The sequence below is a fragment of the Phoca vitulina genome, unplaced genomic scaffold (genome assembly GCF_004348235.1).
Source record: "Phoca vitulina isolate PV1807 unplaced genomic scaffold, GSC_HSeal_1.0 scaffold75, whole genome shotgun sequence".
Taxonomy (NCBI): domain Eukaryota; kingdom Metazoa; phylum Chordata; class Mammalia; order Carnivora; family Phocidae; genus Phoca; species Phoca vitulina.
Window position 1 is genome coordinate 2,528,884 of NW_022589778.1, and position 24,617 is coordinate 2,553,500.

At 40.3% G+C, this 24,617-nt stretch overlaps 1 long non-coding RNA gene and 1 pseudogene across 2 annotated transcripts in view; one reads left to right on the forward strand and one right to left on the reverse strand.

The window, feature by feature from the left end:
* Positions 1-862: 862 nt before the first annotated feature.
* Positions 863-24,617, forward strand: part of LOC116625231 — a 28,301-nt gene continuing 4,546 nt past the window's right edge. For both annotated transcript variants that reach the window (XR_004298033.1, XR_004298034.1), the window contains exons 1-5: positions 863-931; positions 12,149-12,325; positions 13,477-13,707; positions 14,178-14,308; positions 14,393-14,548. This is a non-coding gene — a long non-coding RNA (uncharacterized LOC116625231). The remainder of the gene's footprint in view (positions 932-12,148; positions 12,326-13,476; positions 13,708-14,177; positions 14,309-14,392; positions 14,549-24,617) is intronic.
* LOC116625264 lies at positions 1,766-1,839 on the reverse strand (annotated as a pseudogene).

The window sequence follows — 24,617 nt, forward strand, 5'->3', positions numbered from 1 at the left end:
ACAGTTCAGTTACACCACAGTAAAAAAAAAAAAAATCGAACTTTTTATTAGCTGGGGGTTCACTGTCTCGGGCTTCCTCACAATTCAGTGCAGTATTGTGATGAACACTTTCTCTGGTGCCTTGTTTTAAATTTTTGTGTTTGTAATATCCTGAAAGGAGAGCTTCCAAATTATATTTTCATATCTAGTCCCTATAAATTTTTAAATTTAACTAGCCAAAGAAATGAATAATCTTTGTTGCAGAATGTTTAATAAACAAAGCCCAAGTAAAATAATAGAAACACAATAAACTTAAAATGTCCTTTTAATGTTTTAAATCTGTGTCTTTTCTTTCTTTTTTGTTTTAAAAGATGGGGGTGGGGAAGAAAAGAGAACTTCAGGTTTTATATTTAATTGAACTAACAGCATGTGCTGACAAGTAATAAATAACAGCCGTTCGAAGTGACTAAGTAAATTGGTTTCCACAAGCAATGATTCATCTTCTGTCTTTCATTGCCATCAGGCTAAGAGACAGCTTCTTTTTGTCAGCTTATAGGAAAAATATTTGATAGTATAACAATCCTATTTCTGTGTATACAATAGAAGCTCATGGTTTTCTATAGTAGTTGCATTTTAAAGTATTTAAAGACAATAATTAAGTTTACATTTGGTTGTTCATTTACCTAAAACTTTGTGAAGCTGTAATTGCTCAGTCTTTGTGGTGTTTTACAATATTCTGATAGGTTTGTTTACCTCTTAATTTTTTCTTTGGCTCATGAGTTATTTAGAAATGTGTTACTTAGTTTGCTAATATTAGAGGATTTTCTAAAGATCTTTCTATTATTGATTTTTAATTTAATTCTTTTGTGTTCATAGGACATATTTTTGTGTGACTTGAATCCTTTGATACTTATTGAGATTTGTATTATGGCCTAATATATGGTCTATGTTGGTAAGTATTCCTTGCACATTTAAAATGCATATTCTGCTTATTGTATGGTGGGGTGTTATATAAATGTCAGTTAGGTCAAGTTGGTTAATCGTGTTGTTCAAACCTTCTATAATCTTTTTTCCCCAAGTTTTTATTTAAATTCTGATTAGTTAACCCAATGCTAAACCTTCTATATTCTTACTGATTTTTCATCTGTATCTTCTTTATTTATTGAGAGAGGTCACATTAGTTTTGTAGTGCTACATAACAAATTACCACCAATTGGGCTTAAGGCAGCATGCATTTATTAGCTCACAGTTTTCGTGAGTGGGGAATCTGGGGACAGCTTAGCTGGATTCTTTGCTCAGGGTCTCAGGAGACAGCCATCAAAGTGTCGGCTGCAGGTGTGGCGTCGTCTGAGGCTTGGGGACCTGTTCCAAACTCATGTGGTTGTTGGCAAAATTCACTTCCTTGCAGCTGTAGAGCTCGTGGTAGCCTGTTTTTTTAAGTCCAATAGGGTCGAGGTCTCTGACTTCCATCTCTAGTCTCTAGACTCTGATTAGGTCAGACCCACCCAGGATAATGTCTGCTCTAATAAACTCAAAGTTAATGATAAATGATCTTAATTATATCTCTAAAATCTCATCACTTTTGCTGTATAACATAACTTAATCATGGGAGTGAAATTCCATTTTACTTACCAGTCTCTGCCAGGGATTATACAGGGCATGTGTAGCACGGGTGAGAATCTGGGGGATGCACTTAGAATCCTGTCTACCACAGAGATAGTAAAATCTCCAGCAGTACTGTGGATTAGTCTATTTCTCCCTGTAATTCTATAATTTTTGCTTTAAATATTTTGAAGCTGTTATTAGGTAGATAAATGTTTAGTAACAAACTATAGAAATGATCCCTGAAAGTATAGTCTTTAGGTAGATAAATGTTTAGGATTATTATATCCTCTTTAAAAATTCATCTCTTTATCATTATGAAATAACATTATTGTCCCTGGTGTAGTGCTCTTTGCTCTGAAATCTATTTGTTCTGGTAGTAGTATAACCACTTCTGCTTTCTTTGGATTAGTGTTAGTATAGTGTATCTTTTCCAACCTTGGAGGCAGCATATGGTTGGGTCTTCTTCCAGTATTGTAGTCTCTACTTTTTATTTTGGCCATTTACATTTTTAAAAATTTGTTTACAGTTTATTTTTTAAGCATAATATTTGTACATAGCATATCATTTGCAACACTCTCGCACCTTTGAGGTATCTTCCACAATATTTCTGTCACTTCTTTTGTCAACTTTGTTGATATAGAGCACTTGAGTGGGGGGCCAGAGGGGCAGAGAGTGAGGGAGAGAGGACCTCAAGCAGGCTCCGGGCTCAGTGCAGAGCCCAATGCAGGGCTCAATCCCACAACCCTGAGCTTATGACCTGAGCTGAAATCAAGAGTTGGATGCTCAACTACCCAGGCACCCCAAAGCTCGCTCTTTTAAAGTGTACAGTTTGGAGGTTTTTAGAATTATACATCCATTAACACTATCTTAATTCCAGAACATTTTTATCACTTCAAAAAGAAACGTAAAACCCATTAGCAGTACTCCCCATGCCCATCTTTCCTCGGCCTCTGATAGCCATTAATATACTTTCTGTCTAGGGATTCGCCTATTCTAGACATTTCATATAAATGGAATCGTACAATATGTAACTTTTTGTATCTGGCTTCTTTGTTTTCAGGGTTCATCCATGTTATAGCATAGGTCAGTGCTTGATTTCTTTTTACAGCCAAATCATTTTCTTTTGTATGGATACATCACGTTTTGTCCATCTGTTCTTCAGGTGGTTGACTATTGGGTTGTTTCTGTTTTGGGCTATTATGAATAATGCTGCTATGAACATTTATGCACAAGTTTTTATGTGGACATATGTTTTCATTTCTCTTGGATATATGCCTAGGAGTGGGATTACTAGGTCATATGGGAACTTTATGTTTAAGTTTTTGAAGAACTTGCAAACTTTTTCCCAAATGACTGCACCATTTGGCATTCCTACCAGCAATGTATAAGGATTCCAGTTTCCTTGCCAACACGTGGTATTGTTTGCCTTTTTTCTTTTACTATTCTGAAGATGTTGCTTCACTGTGTTCTTATTTGCTCATTTTCCACTGAGATATCTCCTGTCATCATTGTTCCTCTGTACATTCTTTCTCTGCTTTTAGGGTTTTCTTCGTTACTAGTTTTGAACTACTATGTGACTTAATGTAGTTTTTCTTCATTTTTTTTTATGTGTGTGTGTGTATGGGGTTCATGGTATTAGATTCGTGAGTTTATAATTTTTGTCAAATTTAGAAAATTATAAGCCATCATTTGTTCAAATATTTTTTTATTGCTCTTTTCTTCCTTTGAGGATTCCTGTTACACACAATGGCATACTTCAGGTTTTTACCCTAGTTCATCAAGCTTCTATTCACCTTTTTTTAATTCCCTTTTTCAAGTTCACTGTTTTTTTTTTCTCCAATATCTAACCTGCTGTTAATCCCATCTAATACATTTCTCATATTATACATCGTGATTTTCAATTTAAGAAGTTTGATTTGCATCTTTTTTATGTCTTCCATGTCTTTGCTTAACATTTTGAACATATAGAAAATGGTTATAGTAACTTTTTAAAGTCCTCATCTACTCATTCTGTGTCAGTTCTGGGTAAGTCTCACTTGATGAGCTTTTTTTTTTTCCCTAATGATGGGTTTGTATTTTCCAGCTTCTTTATAGGCCTGGCAATTTTCGATTGAATGCCAGACACATTGTGAATTCTACTTTGTTGGGGCTGGATTTTTTTATTCGTATAAATAGTCTTGAGCCCTTTTTTTATTTAGACACAGTTAAGTTACTTGCAACCAGTTTGACTCTTTCCGTTTTGGCTTTTAAGATTTGTTGGATCCCAATGGAACAAGCTTGTTCTAGGGCTGATCAGTCCCCACAGCTGATAAAACACCGTTGGTGTGCTTAATGACCTGAAAATCGTGAGGTTTTCCATTCTAGTTGTTGTGAATAGGCACTACTCCTAGCCTCATGTGGGTGCTAGGCACTGTCACTTCCTGTCCTTACAGTGATTCTTTCCCGGCCCTGGTAGTTGGCTCACACACCTGCCTTGTTTACTCCTCAGCTGAAGACTCCAGGGGCGCTCAGCAGTCCCCCAGAGTTCTCTCCCTCTGTTGCTTTCTCATCTCTGGTTTACAGTGTACATCAGAGTTTGTTCTCAGTGCAGACTTTTCTTCGGCTGGTTTATTCTGACTTCTGTTGTTTACGGTATTTCTTTAATCTTAATAAATTTGGGTCAAAACATACTCTGTTCAGGAGATCCTAAGCCTGTCTCTCCACCTCCGCTGACTCCTCTTTTCCTCTCTTCCCTGCCTACAGAGGAAAGAACTATTTCTCTTATATGATGTAGTGTCTGATTCTGGAGGCATCCTCATCTCTGTTTTGAAGAAGTAGAGAAGGGAAATGTTAATTTGTTTATCCACGTTCTGTTCTGCGAGAGGGTACTGCTTGTGCGAGAGCTTGGTTAGTGGAACTGGCAACTGCTAGTCATTCGTGTCACCCTCGTTTCGCTCAACAGTGTCAGCTGTGATTTCCATTGTCATCTTCCCCTCGTAACTGTTTCCTCAAAAGGCGTTAATGGATGCTGCTAGTAAATTTGAAAAAAATCTCTTTAAGACCTTCTTCATTTACAGTGAAATACTGTATTTTCATCTGTTTTTCTTAATATTGTAGGTAATGAATTTTAAAAAGAGTTGAAATGGTAACTTTAGGCCCTTATTAAAGTGGCAAAGAAGAATTATTGGGGAATAAATGTACAATTCTATGAATCATTGCTTTCTGGTTGTAAAATAATGTTTGTGTGTTGTTTAAATAATACAAAGGCAGATGGTTAATAACTCCTATATGAAGCCATAAAAGTAAAATAAATTTGTTTAAAAAAATTTTTTTTTATCAAATGGCATGTGGGCAATTAATCTGTTGCTATCTTTTGTTGGGAACAAATGTAGAATGGTATAAAATATTTAGAAATTTCTCCGTTGTGGAACATAGTTTCCTGTTTTCTTTCTCATTGATACCTCTTTGTTCTTGCTGGAAATGCTGAAGTATTAGAATACCTGTTTTCTGTAGAGGGTGGTCCTCCCTTTTCTCCAGGAATAGGTTTTGCGGCAAATCATTGAGTCAGCAATTACTTGGACTCTAACTGAAAGAGATAAAGTTCCTAAGAATTTATTATATATGTGTCTTGCCACTGAGTGAGCAAGAAAAATACATACCCATCAGTGCTGACTGGTTGGTAATTTCTGAAACGCGATGCCACAGCTCCTCATAAATAACAGAGTAACAGAATCACAAAGAATTTGGCAGAGATCAATCTCTAGATGGATGAGTTGGTCTATAAGCAAATAGCTACTCAACTTCTTTTGACTTTTAAGAATGTTCTATGCACTTTCTGATCCAGACCCTTGAATTTCACCGAGTCCTTAGAGATCAAGTAATTTTTGTAGAAACCAACAAAGACTAACAAGTCAGCAACTGTGTACTGGTGTATGGAGGTACATTTTTATTTCAGTGGGAGACCCCCATATGCTGCTTTTAGGAACTCTACTCCTTAACTTGGTATTATGGACATCTGCCATGACTGGTCAGTGAGTTGATTTGACCCTGATGTCATGGGATGGAAAGTAGAGGTTTCATCAATGATCAGCAAAAACCTGCCAATAAAATATTTGTGCTGCCTAGTTGTTTTATTTTTGGCATATTTGTAAGACTGAGTTATGTGCTATTTTTGCCATTTTGTCAAATGTCAATTAACTTTTTTTTAAAAGACTATTTATTTGAGAGAAAGAGAGAGAGAGCATGTGAGCATGAGTGGGGTGGACGGGGGAGGGTGAGAAGGAGAGAGAAGCAGACTCCCTGCTGAGCAGAGAGCCCGGCCCCTACAGCGCTCCATCCCAGGACCCTGAGATCATGACCTAAGTTGAAGGCAGACGCTTAATCAACTAAGCCACCCATGTGCCCCTCAAATGTCAATTAACTTTTATAGAAGCACAACCTTGGTAGCCAAAAACACTTCCAGCCCTTGCTACGTTTCTCTAGTATCTGTGCCCAGGGACTGTAAACTTGTAGCTCTCTGATAGGTATGTTGCTTAGTAACCCCTGCTTCCCTGTTTTGAACCTGCCAACATTCCCTACTCTATAAATGAACTGTGATTGAAAAGCAAGTGACTATGATTTGAACGTTCGAGTGAGATAGGAACCCAAGCTGTCCTTTATCCATCTGTAGACAAGGAAAGAAGTGGAAGGAAATGTCTGGAAATGTCCCCTGAGGTGCCGTCAGCTATCATCTTAGGTGTTTTGGTAGGTGTGGGCAGGCAGGGTGCTTAGAAGTCCAAAAACCATTTAAAAAATTATGTCACATTTTAAATAGTCTTTCTACAGTGTTTGCTTCATTGTACTGCTTCTTATAGAACAAACTGAGGTTTTTTTTTTTTTTAAGATTTTATTTATTTATTTGCGAGAGAGAGAATGAGAGATAGAGAGCATGAGAGGGAGGAGGGTCAGAGGGAGAAGCAGACTCCCCGCTGACCAGGGAGCCCAATGCGGGACTCGATCCCGGGACTCCAGGATCATGACCTGAGCCGAAGGCAGTCGCTTAACCGACTGAGCCACCCAGGCGCCCAGACTGAGGTATTTTTAAAAGGGTTTTTATTCCAGTAGGTCACTTCGCAGGGACAAAACTGTTGTTTGGGGAGTGTTAACTAATTTGGGGATGGATGGCCTTAGAAATAAGCCAGGTGCCTTCCAGGCAACCCACTGCCTCTTTCAAAGTGCCCTTTCTGCTGAAGGGACTTGTGCTATCTCTACTGGCCCCAAAGAGGGAAGAACTCTCACGTACACAAAGGTAGTAGGGACTTTGTGTGTTGCTCATATAAGCAGTGACATTTTAGGAGACGACCAAGGGAAATGGCAATGCTAGCAGTAAAGGTTACCTACTGTGTGTGAAGCACTGTGCAAGAGCTTTATATACATTGTCATCCCTCACGAAAGCAACCTTATGAGAAGTGATCCTTATCCCCATTGCCCACAGTCACACAGGAAAACAGCAGAGCGAGTTTCATCTGCAATGCAAAGCCAACCTCTTGCCTTTGGGTTCTGATTTTCTATTATGAATGGCTGATAACTGGAATTTTAGACATCCCAAGAGGATATAATTTTAGAGTAGGAACTCTTTTCAGCTTCCTGGAAGTAGGAGTGACAGAGTTCATTCTGGAGCCGGAGACTCCTTCACACACTATACGAATGTTTTCCTGGCTCTGAGACCATGGATGAATTCCAATGTATAATACAGCTATGAGCCAATGATAGAAAATAAACAAACTAAATACCTTGATAGTGATAGGAGGTCTTGTGTGATCATTGGAAAAACACCCTGGAAAGCGTGGCACCCATGGGCCATTGATGATTTTGCTCATTTGTACCTGAATGCCCTTAGTGCCTCTCTCTGAATATCAAGGGAACAGCATCTCCTTGCTTGAGTAGCTGCAAGGAGGGGTAAGAGCATCTTTAATCATTGATAGAGGCAGTGTTTTCTAGCTGTTCTCGTCCAATAGCATAGAGGTCACTTACCATACACTGTCCATGAGAGAGTTCCAAGTGGGTATTCTTGCTTAATTGGGAAATAAAGTGAGGGCAGGGAATTGATGGCTGTATGTAGGTCTCTTTTTGGTCACTTGTCAATTTTTATGAGGGATAGCATGTTTCTCACATGTCAACTCCAAATAATGGTAAGGCCTGCTCTGAGCACTATGTTAAAATGGATTGTGAGACCCAAACCTGGATTCTGCCAAAGGTGCAAGAAGGAGTAGTGAGTCATGAGTTTGCCACATCTTGTTAGGTCATTAAAATACATTCCAGAAAGACCCTCAGATACCAGGTGGTTTTCTCAAAACACTGATCCTGAGAATTGAGAAATCAAATACTAATAACCAAATACTAATTCTGCTCTGACTGCTTGGGTTCTAATCCTGGCTGTGCCACGTTTGTAACATTTGGCCTCAAATTCCTCTGTGCTTCAGTTCCCTCAGCTGTAAAATGGGGTTGATAATAGTATTTACCTCGATGAGTTGTTAGTTTAAACAAGCTAATACATGTAAAGTTCTTAGAGCAGTGCTTGGCACATTATAAATGTTCAATAAACATTAATTATGATTAATAAAAAGAGTTTTGAGTGTGTATTATGTATAGGCACATTCTGGGTTTTATGCAACCCCTCTGGCCTAACCCTCTGCCCAACTTAGGATAATGTTTATTCAAAGTGCTTCTTGATTTTCACTTGGTATCACTCTTTCTGCTAAAGACCAAGTGAGTTAGAACCCTCTCAAAACCAACCAGTCCTGTTTTGGTCTAATATGAAAACGTTGTAACTGGAAGAGTTGTAGAGCTTATGGAATCTACTTCCTTGTTTTCTCCAGTTGGGGAATCTGAAGCTCAGGAAGGTTGAAGACACATCCATTTTTGTTACTTAAGTATTTCTCCTATTTGCTAATGAAAAAATCAGATAGGCTGGGCGCCTGGGTGGCTCAGTTGGTTAAGCGACTGCCTTCGGCTCAGGTCATGATCCTGGAGTCCCTGGATTGAGTCCCGCATCGGGCTCCCTGCTCAGCAGGGAGTCTGCTTCTCCCTCTGACCCTCCCCCTTCTCATGTACTCGCTCTCTCTCATTCTCTCTCTCTCAAATAAATAAATAGAATCTTTAAAAAAAAAAAAAAAAAGAAAAAAATCAGATAGGCTGTGATTAGCATATTAAGACTTAATGTTTTTTTAATGTGTCATAGTAAGTAATTATGTGCACAGCAATGCCTCCATAGAAGGAGGTATCTAGAATAAAAGGAAAATTGGGCACTAGAAAGGAATCAGGTATGGGAAGATTTGATCTTTTAGGCTGCAAATAGAGTGTGTATGGCCAAGAGATGTGGGCCTCTCCTGAAAAGGATATACAACAGGATGTCTCAGGACTCCACCACAAAGAGGGGAGCACTGAGGTCTAGAACATTCAGGATGTTCCACATCCCCATTGTCAAATCACATAACGAAGGACAGGGATTGTTCATGTTGAACACCTGATTCCTAATCCCAACGTCTGCTAACAAAAGACTCTGACTATAATGTGCAATAATAGGGAACATGGAAATATTAATAAAAACGTGTGTGTGTGTGTGTGTGTGTGTGTATGTGTGTGTGTGTGTGTATGTGTGTGTGTGTGTGTGTGAAGCTATATTGTCTGTAAGGAGCATCCCCTCCAAACCTAAAGGCAGCATGAGAGAACTAAAGCCCAAACAGCCACTTCAGCAGTCCAGGATGGCAATCTCAACTGTTGACCTTGACCAAAAATTCTTTAGGCAGCTAGGCAGGTGACAGTGTGCCTACTAAGTATTTTAACAGTCAAGTACTAAAGACTATTATTTTTTTGTAAGAGGAAAAAGCAGTATTCGGTTTGGGACGTTCACTTGGAGAACTCTGAGAGTAGAGCAATCTAAATGGGATAGCATGAACAGTACATGGTATATAGAAGAAGCAGAATAAAAGATATTTCCCTTGTTGTCTTTTTGGAATATCTGTTTGAAGTAGTTGAAAGAAATGAACAGGATCATGGATTGTCAAACCTGGGTTTGCTCTGAAATCACATGAGGACCTTTTTGACAACTACTGAACTTCTGAATCAGAATCTCTGAAGTGTAGCTAAGAAACCTGTATTTTGGGCGCCTGGGTGGCTCAGTCGGGTAAGCCTCTGCCTTCAGCTCAGGTCGTGATCCCAGGGTCCTGGGATTGAGCCCCACATCAGGCTCCCTGCTCAGCGGGGAGTCTGCTTCTCCCTCTCCCTCTGCTGCTCCCCCTGCTTGTGCTCTCTCTCTGAAATAAATAAATTATTAAAAAAAAAAAAAGAAACCTGTATTTTTTAGGAAACTCTCAGGCAACTCTGATGCCCAACTAAGTTTTAGATCAGTGAACTACGTGAACTCTCGTTCTTTTGTGTTGTTAGTTTCATTGCTCACCACTGTTTATTTATCTCTTCCCCAGTTGCTGGACACTGGGCCTGTTCCTAGTTTGGGCTATATGAATAAAGCAGCTATGAATATCACAAGTCTTGTGGATGTATTTTCTTTTATATTGCATAAATACTTGTGTCTGGGACTGCTGGCCATTGGGTAGAAGAAACCTCCAGACCTTGGCCCAGTATGGTTGTGTCATTTTACCCTGCCATCAACCACGTTGTACCAGGTCTGTCACCTTGTCCTTGATTGGTGGAGTCAGTCTCTATATAGTCATTCTGGAGGGTTGGGGGGGGGGGGGGCGTCAGTATAGTGGCATCTCCTTGTGGTTTTAATTTGCATTTCCTTGATGACAAATGACATTGGATATTTTTTCTTGTGCTTGTTGGCCATTCTCGTGTATATACTTTTTGACTCTTTAAATCTTTTGCCCATTTTTAATTGGTGTGTTTGTCTTTCTGTTGTTAAATTGTCACAGTTCTTTGTAGATCCTGGATAACAGTCCTTTGTCAGATACAGGGTTCGCTGATGCTTCCTTCAAGTCTATAGCTTGCCTGTTTATTTTCCTAATGGTGTCTTTTGATGAGAAGAGTTTTTAATTTTTTGATGAAGTCTATTTTTAAGGTTATTGCTTTCTATGACCTAAGAAATCTTGGCTATCTTTAAGTCATAAACACATTCTTTTATACATTCTCTTTAGAAAGCCTTAGAGTTTTACCTTTTATATGTGGGATATTTATTTTGCCTTTTCACAAGTTTTCAAGACTAGATCTTCTAAAAAAAAAATAATGCCCAGTTAATGTTACTTTTACACATAAACAAATAAATGAAGCTGAATCATGTTAGGAGAAACCTATCACAATGGCTTTCCTGAAAAAATATGTGCAAATGTGGAATAATTGAAAAGATCAGAGCATCTTCCACATTCATGTTTTTTTTAATAAGATTTTATTTTTAAGTAATCTCTACACCCAGCATGGGGCTTGAACCCACAACCCCAAGATCAAGAGTCCCGTGGTCTACTGACTGAGCCAGCCGGGCAGACGCCCCTTCATGTTTTGTTTTCAAACACATAATTTAAGAAGAAGAATGGATTCTTTGATTCTAGATCAGCCCTGAATTAAAGAGGTGTTCTCAACATATATTTGTTGAGTTAAAAGAAAATTGACGGCTGTATGCATTTGTACGTAATGGTGAATGGTGGGGAGAGAGGAGTAGTCCTACACCCCCTGTGTGGAATCTGAGAAGAAGGGGAGAGCGGAAACCCTGTCCTCTTCGATTACACGGGAGAGAGAACCTTACTCTGCGGGTTCCCATTTGTCTCCATACTTGTTTTCTTCTGCCCCACACGTTCAGATCTGAGAGTCAGAAGATGACTCTGGCCGTACTGCCTCAGGCAGAGAATCCCTTGTGTTCCTTTGCAGGGCCTGGCTCCCAGCTGTTCCCTCGCAAGGGGAATCTGACACACTCCTCAGTGCACGGGCCGTCTGATATTCCATGCAACACGGGCAGTGGCTCATTTCAACTCTCACGTAACATTTGCTCCAGAAATGGATTTTCTGACACTTTCCACTTAAATAACTGTGGATTCACTTTCAGGGAGGCCAACATACTGGAAACTAAGCAGAGCATATAACCCCAGACTGTTGCAACGGCAGGCGCGCATTGTCACGATTCTGCCTTAATTCACTGCATCTTACTTCCTTTGAAATTTGCAGCCAGATTCTACACTATTCACCTTTTAATGTCTGGAAATAACGTAAAGCATTTGGCCATTTGTTCACCTTGTTTAAGCTGTACATCTGAGGAGGGTAAGAATATATTTGCCAAAGCATAGTGTACTTTTCTAAAAGATTAGACTGGTTCTCCTAACTTAGATAAGCCATAGAACGGTAGTGATGGTGTTTTTATGCAATCCTATGAGCGATAACATTACATATTATCATTGCCTCCCCCCAAAGTTTTTTTTTTTTATGAACTTAGAAAAGTTTCTAATATAAAGGTTATATTATCAACAAATGCTAGTTTGAAAGAACCAAATAGGATTTTGAAGATTACTTTTCTTTAACAATGCCTTAAATTTTTATCTCCTTATCCATTCCTCATTGCTTTCTTTCTCAAGACATTATGGTTTTATTGTGTCTCCACTAGGTACCTTGCATGTGATTTACACAGTGAATGGCCCTGCTTTCGGAGCAAGTTAATGATATAATATCCCCATTTATATTCAGAGCAGTCAACACTTTCCAGCTCTCAGAATAATAAAAGCACCTGCATTTAATATACATGGAAGAATGGGAAGGCAAATAGCAGATAAGGCACAATCAGGTAAGTGTAATCAGATAAAATATCACAATATTATAGTAGATCAGCATCTGGTAATGACTTGAATTTTGAAAGACTGACAAACAGCATGGTCTAAAGCAGCCAGGCATACCTCATTCTGAGCAACTTTTCCCAGAACTGATTGCTCCTCTCATGTGTTTTCTGGCAGATTAAGCAGGTTGGATTTCTTATTTTAACTCTTCTGGAACTGCTTTGTGCCACTGGAAAAACACTGGCAATCTTCCTTTTGAGCCCAGATCAGAAACAAAAACAAATGACGTATCCAAAAGTAAAGCCTTGCATCCCCCTGGCAGTTATCTCAAGTTGATCCAAACCAATTTTATTAAAAATAAAAATAAACCCTGCAGTGATAGGCAGAGAGCTTTCATTTCCATCTCTGTACTTGCCTGCATGGCGTTGATATTTTATTCTAACTTTTTTTTTTAAGGCAGGGGAAAGCAGTTTATTAGAGACTGATTTGTCTCTGAGAACTTCCTCACTTTGGGCCATGCAGATGGCAAACCTAGCTGTGTATCTCAGCTTGTGTGAGCCCTCATGTAACACAACCATATGGAGTCAAATAGAAAGCTTCAGATTTGCAAGTCAGAACTGAACAAACCTGGCTTGTGGAGTGGGATTTAGCAGTTTTCCTCTCCTTTTAAGTTATTCCCTGTGGGAGGCCAGCGATCTCGTCAATGAACTCCCTTGAGCTTACCAGATACCACTGAGGAAATGCGGGGTGCAAGGTACAAGGCACGGGGAGGGCGCAGGTGCAGGGGGCTGTTTGGCAAACACAGCCTGGCCCACACTCTGCCCTGACGTTCACCTCTTCTGTGTCAGGGCTCCAGCTCCTTCACAGGGATCACTAGTGCCTTTGCTCTTACCTGCTGCAATTGGAGTAGGTTATCATTTGTAGAAAATGAAACTGATCGCTCGTCTTCTGAGAAGAGCTGTATTCACTCTCTTGTTCCCCAATTCTGAGGCTTTTGTTTGCTTTTCTAGAGTGGCAGCCCCGGGTACTGGTCAAAAGGTGTGTGTTTAAATGAAAATGTTGGAAGTGTGAGCATGAAGGAGAGGAAATAACTGTCCATTGCTTTTAGAGCAACTCTATTTTTATGGAAATGACTCTTACCAAAATCTCTCTGTCTCCCCAGCTGGTTTAGTCAGCTCAGACTGTGGTAACAAAATACCGAAGACTGGGTGACTTAAAGAACAGAAACTTATTTTCTCACCATTCTGGAGGCTGGAAGTCCAAGACCAGGGGGCCAGTGTGGTCGGGTTCTGGTGAGACTTCTCTACCTGGTTTGCCAGCTTTGCGGATGCTGGCCATCTCAGTGTGTGCTCATATGACCTCTTCTTTGGAGAGAGAGAAAGCAAGCTTTCGGGTGTGTCTTTTGATAAGACATGATTCCCATGAGCCCCCCCCCCCCATGACCTCATTTAAACGTGTACACCTCCCAAAGGGCCCGTCTCCAAACACCATCACATTGTGGGTTAGGGCTTCACCGTATGAACCGGCGGGTGGGGGGGACACAATTCAGTCCATAGCATCACCCAATAGTATTACTGTGGCAATGTTAGTAAGGCTGAGACAAAGAGAGCCACTGTCTGGCCAAAAAGGTTGACATGAAGAGTATCAGTAGTTCAGTCCATGATGGAGCAAATGTCTGTTCTCATCCCTTTATTTCACACATGCCCACACCCTGTCACACCCAGGTTAGACTTGAAGAGAGAGAGATCACAGGAGAAAGTGCTGGGTCAGGGATTAAGTAGAAAAGTAACAACTTTTAGGATGTTCATGGTGTCAACATTCTCTTGTCTTTTCTACTGTACTTTCTACCTTTATGGTTAACAGGGACTAATCACTGATTTCAGAATGATGAATTGGCCCACAGGGGAGCTTCATTCACCAAGAAGTTTTCAGTTATATTCTAAATACCAAAGAGAGAACTAATTTTCAGAAGATTTCTAATGACCGGAGTGAAAGTAAGGAGTTTGTGGGGAATCATGGGTTCATTACAGCCCTCTCTTTTCAGAGCATCCCGTTTTATGTAATGTTTTCTTTTACAGAATTATTCATTATTGAATGCTTTTGGGAGGTGGACTGAGATTTCCACTTTATAGTAGAAAAACTGTAAGCTTCTTCAAGGTCATTAGAAGAGATCTGAATTATCAATTGAAGCATGAACTGCACATTACCGAAAATTGAAAACACCTCCCCCAGAGGTTGGTTTGTTTGTTGGGGGGTTGTTTTTTTGTTTTTGTTTTTTGTTTCATTTTGCATTTTAGTTGTGGCCTAAGAGGAACAAGCAAAGCAGCCTATTGTTGTTTAACTTGTCATCTTGTGAGTCTGAGCCATGAAAAGCCATGCTAGTCATGTTAAAAAGAGATGTATCACTATCTGATCTGTGATAGAGATAGCCTTAGATAAAGCACAACTGGGGCTATGTCAGCCTCTAAATTGAAAACATTTCTGCTTCTGCCTGAAGCCTCATTGAGAGGTGTTTAATAAATAGTAACAGTGATCATGCAACCAGCCAAATTATTTTCTGGTTCCATCTGCATTCCTCACCCTTTCATCAGTCCTCTTCCTGGAGGGTGAAGATACTATGGTAAGTAATTATGTAGTAACACAGTTATCTGAAGGAGGGTGTGTGCATTGATTCATCTCGAGCGTTGAGGTATGGATTGTGCTGTATGTAATGGGGTACGATGCATAAGCTTCCCTAACTTAAGACTGGGGTTTATATTGGGCGCCTGGGTGGCTCAGTTGGTTAAGCGACTGCCTTTGGCTCAGGTCATGATCCTGGAGTCCCGGGATCGAGTCCCGTATCGGGCTCCCTGCTTGGCAGGGAGTCTGCTTCTCCCTCTAACCCTCCCCCCTCTCATGCTCTCTGTCTCTCATTCTCTCTCTCTCTCAAATAAATAAATAAAATCTTTAAAAAAAAAAAAAAGACTGGGGTTTATACATTTTGCCACCATCATCCCATTTTGGGGGCAGGTAACGTGCTGATTTCTTAGAAATGATAGTGGGAATAGATCGAGGAGAATAAAAAGACGTGTGTGTGATGGCGTTGACCGTAAAGTGGGAGAAGAATCGTTACCTGGAGGGGCACCTGGGTGGCTCAGTCGGTTAAGCATCTGCCTTGGCTCAGGTCATGATCTCCAGGTCCTGGGATCAAGCCCCACGTCGAGCCCCACATCGAGCCTCGCATTGGGCTCCCTCTTCAGTGGGGAGCCTGCTTCTCCCCCTCCCTCTACCTCTCCCCTGCTTGTGCTCTATCTCTCTCTCTCAAATAAATAAATAAAATATTTAAAAAAAAGAAAAAAGAATCATTACCTGAAGACAGGATTTGCAATTACTTCTTAAGGACTGCATGATTTGTTCTTTTCCTCTGAACATAATTTGTGTTGAAGGTTTTGGGTGACAAGAAAAAGATACTTGTTAGTTACCTTTGCAATTATATTTGAGTCCTATGCTCTAAGGGAAGTACCTGAGTCTGCCTTTGTTAAGTGCACACCCCAAATCTAAATCTCAAGCTTCGAGAATGAGAAAATATTAGATCTTCATGCATGTTCGTTCTTAAAAAGTCATTTAACTTTTTGCTTCAGCTTTCTCATTTCAAAAGCAGGAACATATTATTTTCTGCCAGGTTTAATAATCTACTCATTTCTTAGCTGAATTCTCTAGGTATTTGTCAGAAGATTTTGTCATTACATGATGAGGCACAACAATTGTTTAATAAATTGTTGCTATAAAGACATTATAAAAATACATATATGAATACCTCTAAGAAACAAGCATGCATAGTTGGAGATGACAAATTGTTAAATATCAGAAATGATTAGTGGAGAAAAACCATTTGAAAAAAGAGTAACTTAGCTGAGTAATGAGTACTATGATTAACATATTCTGCAAATCTATCAATACTAGGGCTCGGCATGTCCTTGTTACTCTCTAAAATTAATAATGACAGATACCAAGACCCTATTAATATTTTAATAGTCTAATAGGCACAGGCAAGCATGCAGCAGAGAAGAATGTATATCAGTGGTCAGGGGTGCAGGGCCACCTCGAAGAGAGTCTGCCCAGTGGGAGAGTGAGGTCCTCCTACAGCTTTCTTCTTCCTGGGTTCACCCTCGTATCAGCACCCAGGTTCAGAAAATGTACTAATTTTGCATAGAGGGATGTGCCAACACAAGGCAGAAACCCACAGAGTGTTTAGCATTCTTTATGCCCACAGTGTATTTTAAGAAATACTAATGTTCTTGTCAGTGTGTATCCTTCAGTGCTCTGTCATCTGAAAACTAGTAGGAACTCTTACAAAGAATGTATTTTCTGGGAGTTTGAAGAAATAGGTTTGTCTCTGATTCTGACACTGGCAGTCTCCTTGCTCAAATCATCCCCAAGTTCATCCTCAGTAGAAATGATATAATGTGTACAGACTACTGTGAGATACTTGGAAGAATAAATGTGAGTGAAAGAAGGAAAGGCAACCATTAAAAAACACGTAAAGGACTTGCGGTGGTGCCTCGCACAAAGGAGGACCACAAGCAATGTTGGCTTCCCGCTTTTTGCTTCTGAGGGGCCCCTTTCTGCAGCGACCTTTGCTTGACCTTCCTGTGTGACTATTTTGCAGCATTCATGAAAGTTTCCTCAGAGTCGACTTTGAATTTGAAGATGTAATGATAGTTCCCTCTTGTAATAATATGTCCCTATCATTTGACACCCATAGAGGTTGTTCTGTAGAGAAGGAGGGGCTGCTTCTCGAAGGCTGTCAATCAGCACCTCCTCACGGGGCGGTTTTGAAGGATCATTTGTTAGAGGCTATACAGGTCCAGAGAGACTACATCACGGAGACGAGTATTTTTCATTGAATTTTCTTTTTTTTTTTTAATTAAAGATTTTATTTGTCAGAGAGAGAGACTGCGCGCACAAGCAGGGGGAGCAGCAAGCAGAGGGAGAAGCAGGCTCCCCGCTGAGCAGGGAGCCCCACGCGGGGCTCGATCCCAGGACCCTGGGATCATGACCTGAGCCGAAGGCAGATGATTAACCAACTGAGCCACCCAGGCGTCCCGAAATTTCTTATCTAAATACCACAACTGATTTCTACAGTGAGAGAGTAAAAGCCAGAAGAAAAGAGGCATGATTCCAAAAATAAAAGGAAAGAAAAAGCAGTGTTTTGCCAGGAATGGGTATGCTCGCCCCAGGACTAACACCCTTAAATGTAGGTTTGGTCACAGCTGCCAGAATCTGTCCAAGACCAGTATTAGTTCTGTTCCTGGAGTTTCCTTATACTTCATGTGACGATGATTCCCCCCCTTTTTTTTTTTTTTTGCAATGGTTCACTTTTAATCACCTGATTAGAGTTAGAGCTCAGAGACAAGACATACATTTCTTCTCTCTCTCTCTCTCTCTTTTTTAAAAGATTTTATTTATTTATTTGACAGAGAGAGACACAGCGAGAGAGGGAACACAAGCAGGGGGAGTGGGAGTGGGAGAAGCAGGCTTCCCGCTGAGCAGGGAGCCCGATGTGGGGCTCGATCCCAGGACCCTGGGATCATGACCTGAGCTGAAGGCAGCCTCTTAATCACTGAGCACCCAGGCGCCACCCCCCTCTCTCTTTTTAAAAATATTTCCTTACAACTTAAAAGAGGTCGGTTTTTACTTTGGTCTCGACTCTGCTGCCGAGTTGCCTGATGGATTTTTCTCTGTGCAAGCCCGACCCAACTCCCACTCTTCCATTTGCTTGCCATGTTTTCTGGGGATTCTCGTGATTTCAGCCCTCACCACTTTTCCCTGAGCTATTGCGCCGGGCACATCCTGGAACTGGCCGCCTTCTTGTCCCTGCCAGCTCCTCTGTCTCAGGGTCTCCTCCAGCATCACCTGTCAGGGAGGTTTTCTTTTCCCTCTCTCTCTGTCTGGTGACCCAGCACATTGAGCATTACAGAGTGTACTTGCAGGATGAAGCGTATTTGTAGGCATGCTTGTCTTCTTCACTGGGTTGGTGGCTCCTTGACCACGGGGGTCTGCGCCATTCATTTTTATAGGCGCTGCCGGAACATTTTACTGAATGTTCAGTACATTCTCTTTTGTTACATGCAACAAAATAATCCGAAGTTAGCAGGGAGCGTTTGATGTGAAAGAGATTCGTGAAATGAATAAGAGCTTATATTTTATTGTTTGCTCTAAGACTGGGAGAGCAACATATATTTAAGAAATATGGGTAAAGGGGAACATGGGTGGCTCAGTCGGCTAAGCGTCTGCCTTTGGCTCAGGTCATGATCCCGGGGTCCTAGGATCGAGTAGGGCTCCCTGCTCAGCGGGGAGTCTGCTTCTCCCTCTGCCTGCCGCTCCCCCTGCTTGTACTCTCTCTCTCTCTCTCTCTGTATGCCAAATAAATAAAACCTTTTTTAAAAAAAAGAAGTATGGGTAAAAATAATTGATATGGTGATTATGGGGCAAACCTTCTTGGAGGATGGCATAATGAAGCACAAGTTCACTGGCAGAGTTCTAGGCAGAATTTTGCCACAGAACCTCGCCATAGTCCCTGGAGCCTCCCCTTTCTGGGCTTAATTTTCTCATCTTGTAGAGCAGAGAGAGAGGACGAAATAGTCTTACATGACTTTCAGGTCCTTCAAGCTCTGAAACCCTATCATCCATCATAACAGTGGCCGTCAGGAATGGTCCGTCACTGCCAGGAAGGCTCATCTCTCTAGCCCCATATAAAGGCACCCAAACATTTCTTGTACCTTATTCAGATTTGGGGTCCTCTAGGTTCTTTTTCTTAGTGTCCTCTAGTCAAGCTCTATCTTCCCCTTCCTTTAGACCTGTAAGTTTTGCCCTGGAGCTGCAGAATAGGTTGAACATAGTATTACATGGCTCTCCCATTCTTCTATAGGGTGACCTTATTCCCCTCCCCACTGCCCACCTCTGCCTCATTGCACCAGACGAGCCTTAGCACCTCTCCAACTAGCCCTTATCTGCAGCTGCCCCAGGTAGGATTTTAGGGCCTCATGGCAAAATGCCCTGTCTTCATTTTTTGTGCAAAAGCCGTATTACCATGAACATCTGCAGCCACTTCACCATCAGCACACCTCCTTTTTTTCTCCTTTCCAGAACCTCCCCCCCTTTATTTATTTTTTAATTTTTTTATTATGTTATGTTAATCACCATACATTACATCATTAGTTTTTGATATATTGTTCCATGATTCATTGTTTGTGTATAACACCCAGTGCTCCATGTAATACGTGCCCTCTTTAATACCCATCACCAGGCTAACCCATCCTCCCACCCCCCTCCCCTCTAGAACCCTCCGTTTATTTCTCAGAGTCCATAGTCTCTCATGGTTTGTCTCCCCCTCCGATTCCCCCCCCTTCATTCTTCCCCTCCTGCTATCTTCTTCTTCTTTTTTTTTTTCTTAACATATATTGCATTATTTGTTTCAGAGGTACAGATCTGAGATTCAACAGTCTTGCACAATTCACAGCGCTCATCATAGCACATACCCTCCCCAATGTCTGTCACCCAGCCACCCCATCCCTCCCACCCCCCACCACTCCAGCAACCCTCAGTTTGTTTCCTGAGATTAAGAGTTCCTCATATCAGTGAGGTCATATGATACATGTCTTTCTCTGATTGACTTATTTTGCTCAGCATAACACACTCCAGTTCCATCCACGTCGTTGCAAATGGCAAGATCTCATTCCTTTTGATGGCTGCATAATATTCCATTGTATATATATACCACATCTTCTTTATCCATTCATCTGTTGATGGACATCTTGGCTCTTTCCACAGTTCAAAACCTCCCCCCTTTAATACAACAGTAGTAAATAGTTCTGCTTACAGAAGGTTTAGTGCATGCCAGGTGATTGTGATAGATATTTCCTTATACTGCTGATCCTTGCAGCATCCAGGGTAGATATTTTATATTAATTTTAGAGTTGAGGAGACCAATTCTCAGGTTGTGTAAATAAGTCCCCAGATTGTCCGACTGCAAGGCTGGTGCTGTTCCTGCTGTCCTGTGTTGCATTTCAGCACGCGGAGGCCCAGGGCAATTTTTGTTGTTTTGTTCATGTCAGCTCTTTACTTTGAGAAACAGTGTTGTCTCACCGAAAAGAAAAACATTCCACTGCACTTTATAACACATCAACTTGCTTTTTTATTTTTCCTTATATACTCTTCTGCTCAGTTTATCTTCACACATATTTTAAAGAGTTAAGATCATAATGTGGATATAATCTTTATTCTAAAAATAATTCCATAAGCACTTTCTTTGTTGCTCTCCTCTGTATTGTCATCTTAATGGCTGCATAATTTTTGTCAGATGGATTTATCATAGTTTTAAAAGTTTTTTTCCTACTGCAGAACTTTGAGGTTATTTCCATCTTGCGCTGAGATAAATTATGTTATAATAATGATATTTATGTGCTTTTTAAGATTAATGGTAATATAATGGCTTCTAAACCTTTTTTATTGTGGAAATTGTGACATAGTCACAGGAGACTAGAAGGGACCTGCATCTATCTGTCACTCCGCTTCAACAAAAATCAACATTTTGCTCATGTTGTCTCAGCGACTCCCCCACTTTTTTCTTGAGAACGTTAAAGAAAATTTCCAAGTATCTTGTCATTGCATTAGGATAGACTTGTAACTGATAAGGACTTTACCCAGTGTCCTCTAATAGTCTATGTTTAAATTTCCCTGATTATCACCAGAATGACTTTTCACATTTACTTTGTGCAAGTTAGGATCCAAATACAATCTACACATTGCAGTTGGTTGTTAACATCATTAAAGTTTCATTCTACACAGTGCACACACAAACACACACGTTTCTTAATGCCATCAATTTGTTGATGAAACCATGTCAATTTCTGTAAAATGTCCAACATTTCTAAGGTTGGTGGTTTCTTCAAGGTAGCCTCAACTACTATGTTTATCTACTATATTTGTTTTAGGTGATAGTTAGATGTGAGAGCTTAAGAAGACTGTGGTTCAGTTTCCTAAGAAAGAATACTTTGTAAGCGTGGGCCTTTTCACTTTGAGGTCAAACTTAGCATACTTCTTAGAATATTTTACCAGATCATAAGCTTCTTTTCTTTCTTGTTCTGCCAAAAAGCCTCATGGGTTGGCAGTTTATTCATATACAAGCCCATTCATGTCAGGCGCATGTAACTGGCTTGCTGCCAATCCCGGCCTCTTCTGCCTCATGTACTGGACCCAGTGTTAACATTAACTGATGTCCTTATAGCCCTTTCAACCTTAGTAGAAATCTAGGAATTGCCTGAAATACTTTTGAAAGCAGTTAGTGGCCCAAGAGAAACCTGGATTTGAAAGAGAAATAACTGTGAGTTGAGGAAGGATGCCTCAATTGCAGACAGGTTAAGTTCAAGTTGATCAGGCATGACTATCATATTGATGCCTTTACATGTCAGAGAAGGGCTGAGACCTACCTCTGTTTTTAGGCCTCTATACTCTTTGAGCTTAGGGTAGTTTGAGGTTCTTCTTTCTTGAGTGTTAATGTGAAAAGCCATTGTCATAAACCACTAAGTTCTAATGCATCTGCTTCCATCATACTGAATCCCTGGGCACCATGAGGGGGCCCTGGCGAGAGCTGGGGAGTAGGACACTTTCCTTTCTCCCTAGAACACATTCCTCCTTGTATTTTAGATACAGTGTTTGGGGGCCTCTTCAGGGCCACATGTAATGCCCCAGATCCCATCAAACAGAACAAAGAGATGTCCAAGATGTGAGATTCCCAGAATTGTCCAGGAATTGGGAGAGGCAGAGTGAGTCTCCTGTCTTTCTGGTCCCAGGAAATTGTAAGGCATGTGTGGTTTTGCCTTTAGGTCATTAGGCAAAGTGAGATCTTCCACATCCTAGTTGCCTGACTATTCATTCCAACCTACTACCTCTTCACACTCTGTAGGTAAAGCCTTAGCATTCCCGTGCAAGAACACGTAACATCCCACGGCAACCCTCTCTACCATCCCTGCAACTAGAAATGCAGGATCAAGGTGCTATTACATTTTTCAAACGTATGCCAAGGGCAGTTAATGTTACTGTGTTAATGGGAACATGGGTGGAAACAGCTCAAGACAATAGCTTCAGTGAGAGGAGAGCTGTGAAGTGCTTTATTTAAGGGGGTGGCTTCTCTTTGGGGACTAAATTCAAGGATCTGAATGTTTTTCTTTTATCTTTTTGAACAGGCTAGGGAGTGGAGACTTTGAATCTTGACTGTGAGCTGTAGGAATACAGAGACTTTCCTCATTCTTTTAGCTTTTGGTTGCTCATTTGTTTTATTCATTACCATTGTATGGTATAGGCACCCTCACTGGAAGGTCAGTCACAGAAATTGAGGATCTGAAAAAGGGGGGTGGGGGAGACTCAACAGTAGATCATCTAATCCGATATGCCATTGTTTAAAATTATTTTTGGCAACTTGGTCTTTTCCCAGTTTAAGTGTTAACCATTTTTTCCTATTTACTTTTCTTAAGTGGCTTTGCTGTGTATTAGGTATTACTGAGAATCCTCGTTACTCTTCTGCTTTTTGCCAATTGTCCCCACATATGCCTCTTCGGGCATAGTAAACAATTCTTTCTCTTTTTCAATTCACCTTTAAAATACATACAGCTTTAAAAATGGACACTCACGTAACCTGCAGTCTGTTTGCAGCATCTGTTCTTTGACTATATGATTCTTATTACTGTTTGATAGTTCTATAATGTGTGTGCAAATAGTAGGGTGAGTACAGTGAGTAATGTGTGTGCAATGGAGTATTGGTGAACTGCCATCAACGAGAGGAGAAAACAGTGTCCTACCTCTTTTGGTTTTGAACAAACCATGTAAGGAATAGAAGTGAAATTGAAAGGAGGATGTTGCTTTAATCTTGAGTTTACACAGATAACTAATATAAGGATCCTTTTAAATGTTAATGTTCGGTATTTCTCCAGGGCAGCAAGACCAAGGCTAGAAAGGGTGGTGTTTTCTTAAACTAGCCTGTAATTTGTCATTTAAGCACACTTGGAAGTTATAAGGCTCTGTACTCAATGGAAGGCAACAGCGTCGTGGCGGGTGGTCAATCATAGTGGACTTCACAGCTAAAACAGGACCTAAGAGATCACACTGTTTAATACTCTTACCTTGTACATGATAAAACTGAAGCTCCTGAGTTTTTCTAGATCACATGGCTATTAGTTGCTGAGCCTAGGTAAGTTTTTTTCCCCAATTCTTATGCTTTGTTAAGTCTAGCCAATACTAAGTAGGAATGTCCTTAGGAACTGCTAGCTTTCTGCATTTTTAAAAACTTCCTATCATGGATTATTTCTCATTTTACAATAAGTGTTAATTTTATATTCAACGTTGTTGTCACTTAATAGGGTTATTTGGCAAATACTAAAAAATCAACAGGCCCACCAAGATGATGCCAGACTAGGTCTTTTTGCTGGCCCTTTTGAAGTTGTAAAAACAGTGACTAGCTCCATTATGTTGTTTTGCCTGAGTTTTCATCAGCATCAAAAATATATATGTTCAATAATGCAAGGAGGACAAAAATCATTCAAGTAGTAAGTGAAGAATGTTGGTGATTATTTCCAAGGTCAATGACAAAAGTTTGCCCCTCATACTCCCTGATGGAAAATATAAGTAAGTTGGCACCAAAAATGGATAATCGATTTCTGTCTTGAGATCTGGTATGGACGTAACTCTTTGCTAGAAAAGGAAAGTATCCCTTTCATTCCTCTCCTGTATGCTTATCCAGATTCTGTCTTTTCCTTTCATTGCCTTCCATTTATTTAATTCTTTCGTTTGTTGTTGTTAAAAACCCCTTTATTGAGGGATGATTGACATTCAAAAACTGTACATATTTAATGTATGCAGCTTGAGGAGTTTGGGGAAACCATCACCACATTCTATGCCATCCATCACTTTGAAAAGTTTTCTGCTGCCCTCTTTACTTACTTTTTCTCATTTATTTAATTCTTACCTTCTTGCACTCTACTTCTGAAAAGAACCTTTCTGTAATCCATGAATACCTTCCACTCTTTGTTTTATAATGTTAACTTGGTGTATCCTTATCATTCTCTGTGAATATATACAATTGGTAATCTGGGAAATTGGAATGTACTCCCCAGGAGTGTTCAGTCTATATTCATTTCCTTCTATTGCATAAGCAGTTCTGGCTTTTAAGCAAACAAAGGAGTAAATTTCTGTGTATATGGATGCAACTAAAATAAAAAAGCTTGACTATCAGACATGAATCAAATGTGCTGTACAGACTAATCCATT